The sequence below is a fragment of the Bactrocera latifrons genome, unplaced genomic scaffold (genome assembly GCF_001853355.1).
Source record: "Bactrocera latifrons isolate USDA-ARS-PBARC rearing strain unplaced genomic scaffold, ASM185335v1 scaffold_19, whole genome shotgun sequence".
Lineage (NCBI taxonomy): Eukaryota > Metazoa > Arthropoda > Insecta > Diptera > Tephritidae > Bactrocera > Bactrocera latifrons.
Genome location: NW_017535407.1, coordinates 715857 through 719114, shown reverse-complemented (window position 1 = coordinate 719114; position 3258 = coordinate 715857). Strand labels below are relative to the sequence as shown.

At 35.5% G+C, this 3258-nt stretch overlaps 1 protein-coding gene across 7 annotated transcripts in view; it reads right to left on the bottom strand.

Annotated features, from left to right (window-relative positions):
• LOC108967505 overlaps positions 1 to 3258 on the bottom strand; it is a 73130-nt gene that overhangs the window by 39986 nt on the left and 29886 nt on the right. Inside the window, exon 1 of one of the 7 annotated variants that reach the window (XM_018930978.1) lies at positions 1805 to 1823. The exons of the other annotated variants lie outside the window; for them this stretch is intronic. The gene's annotated coding sequence lies outside the window, so the exon portion shown is untranslated. Of the gene's footprint in view, positions 1 to 1804; positions 1824 to 3258 lie in introns of those variants that run through there. 7 annotated transcript variants of the gene reach the window in all.

Below are 3258 nucleotides of genomic sequence, written 5' to 3'. Positions count from 1 at the left end.
TTTTTATATTTTTATGTTTATTTTTTTTGTTAATTTTTTTATGTTTTTGCGCATTTTCTTCAACTTTTTTGGAGTTACAATTTGCTGTCGTCTTTGTCTTAATGTGTCTGTTAAGTAAGCCAGCCACTAAAAATTTGTACAGTTTTTTTTTTGTTGCACCGAAACAGAAGTTTATGGACATAATGAAAAACAAAGGCGACCACTCGAGCATTTGGCTATTCAGGTGCGAGACTTGGAGTAGCACGCGGAAAACGGCAAACAGCTACAGAAACGTAAAAAAGCAGAAAATGCGTTAGCAAAAATCATGTCAAAATGCTTGGCAAGGCTATAAGTAATTAACTCGTCGAACTTGCTGTGCACACTTAGTATTGAACTTGCTGAAATGTGACGCAGGCCACTATCGGCGAATGGAATTGTATGTATTATGAAATATGAGTCGATAAAGGTCAATGTATTGAAAGCGTTAGGTAAATGTGTGTGTATCTACTTATAGGAGAACAATAAGACCTGCGCCTGTGTAGAGACATGAACGCGTGCGTGAGTGAGCCGTTTGTTCACACAAAAGCTTTAGAAGGCACCACAAGTATTGGTTGGTCGAAAAAGTCTTTTCGTATTTTGTCAATAAATGTCGCTGCAGTCGCATATCTCCGGTGATAGCAATCACATTTTGTCATACCATATGATGTTTGAAAGGTGAGATTTTAAGCTTCATACAACCAAAAAAAAAAGAATTCGAGGAAGTTGAAAAAAAGTTACAGTTGTTCAAAATTGAGTGAAAACAATGAAGAAATTCGCAAAGTTTTGAAATTTTTGTGTAAAAAAGGGAAGAATGCCATGCAAGCCACCAAAGAATGAATTTGTAAAGTTTACGTAGACTATGCTGTATCAGTTCGTGTAGCACAACAATGGTTCGCTCGCTTCCGTTCGAGGTGTGAAAGATGCACCTCGCTCTGGTTGACCTATCGCTGAAAATGTCGATGAAATTATCGAAAAGATTGTTCAGGACCGTCACAGAGGCAGCTATGACATCGCTACGGAACTTAACATTCATCATCAAACGGTTTGAACTAGTTAAAAAAGGCTGGCCATAAAAAGAAGCTCGATGTTTGGGTAGCCTATGAATGGTCTGTGAAAAATTTAATGAAGCGAATTAACATATGCGATCTTTCGTTGACACGCAATGAAATTGAACCATTTCTGAGGCGAATGGTAACAGGAGACGAAAAGTGGAGCAAATACGACAATAATGTGCGAAAAAGATCATGGTCCAAGTGTGGTGAAGCTCCAAAGCTGACACCTCTAAAGATTATGCTGAGTGTTTGATGAGATTGGAAACGAATCATCCACTAAGAACTGCTTCCGCCTGGTCGATTCATTGTTTTTACATTTTACTGGCAACAACTGATGAGATTGAAGCAACCAATCGAAAAAAATTGCCAGAATTGATCAACAGAGAGGGCTTCGTCTTCCATCAGACAACGCTAGACCACACTATGTTTCAATGGAAATAATCTTCAGTCAATAATTTTAGTTCAAAATTGTTTTCTACGACTTTGTAATCAGAAAAGTAGTAGAAAACCCAATAATAAAGTAAACAATAAAGTAAATATAACGAAATATTTCATTCAAACTGTTTGTTTGAGGGACAAATTTGCATACTTAAGTATGGTCATTCATAACACTAACAGCCGCAATCAAAACAAACTTATGCAGATTTGCTGACTATTATTATATTTTGCTTAAGGCAATGATTAATACAATCACGAAATTGACAAACAAATAGAAATACTTACGTTTAGGTTACGTTTTGCAAGAGATTCAATTTTGAAGCTTTATCAAGTTGCATGTCGCCTGCAACGTCATAAGCGAATGTAACACTCATTATATTATTAAAATCATTACCATTGGAAAACACACATAAAACCAACTTTTCACTTAATTTCCTCAAATTGTGTGCCACGAGCATGCATAACTGTTGAGTAATCAATACACGAAGCGTAGACTTAACGCTGAGCCATGCCGGACGCTTGTGTAAGTACCGTCATATTGCTATATGGACGCAGTTGTATACAAAAATGTATATGCATATGTATGTATAGGTGCTCTGGTGGTAAAGAAATTATCAGCCGAAATTCGAGTGCGCCAACTTTGCACAAAATGGGTCTGCATGCCCTTCCAGCAACTTTGCTGCTGCTACAAGTAACAAACAGAGCAAAGAAAATTACTTTTATTTGTTATTATTGTTATTATTTTTTAATATTGTTTGCCTTATCGTTTCTCGTTGCTTGCTTTGACTTACAAAAATAATATTTGTTGTAGTGAAAGAAAGTAAAAGTGCATAAAGCGTAACCAATAATCTTCCGTAAGCAATGAGCTTCAAGCGAGACAACAATGACAAGAGCAAAAGTATTGTTGTTTCTTCGAAAAAGTTTTGTCTGCATTTCGTGGAAAATGATTTTGTAATATTGTGTAGATATCTGGAGGATATGTATGTATATACATACATATATACACTCATACTACAAATCTAAGGCAATGAATTAACTTTATATAATTCAATTTCAATGAACTCTAATATCAATTGTCCTCAACTTGCTTTACAATACACTAACTACTACTTAGATTGTGGTAGAAAATTGCTGTTGCTTTTCCCTACAGTATATTATTTCATATAAGTATATATATATATAATAATACACTGTGGTCTATAGTTTAGTGGTTTCGCTTTGCAAACGCAACGCTTTCATTGCTCTTTCAATATTTTCCATTGCAGCTATCATTATTTTCCTCTGCCTCGCCACGCAGTCATTACATCACTTTTATGTTATCATCTCAACGCTGTCCTTACACTCAGGCATTTGCTCGAATATTTCTAACATTTCCCATACAGCACTTATGTGGGCGTGTAATCCAATACAGCTAATTATCGCGGAGCCATCATAATTACATTTTTTACTCCATACGGTAGCGAAATGTTTGTAAACACATTTATGAAGTAATTATTTGTTGTTTAGCTTTGTAGTTGTTTGTTTGCTTTGCTCTTGTCTGCCACTTTGTAACGCCTTAGATTACTACTGAGGACATAACCAAGTCCACGGTAATTGTTTTGGATTTTGTGTTCATCATATTTTGACCCTAATAAGGCAGCGTATGCGGCTTCGTAAAATTGTGGTCAAATAAATGCTATAATAAACAAATTTCTCCGAATCGATTGTAATTTTAGTGTAATTTTTTAATGGATTTGGCACTTGTAATGGT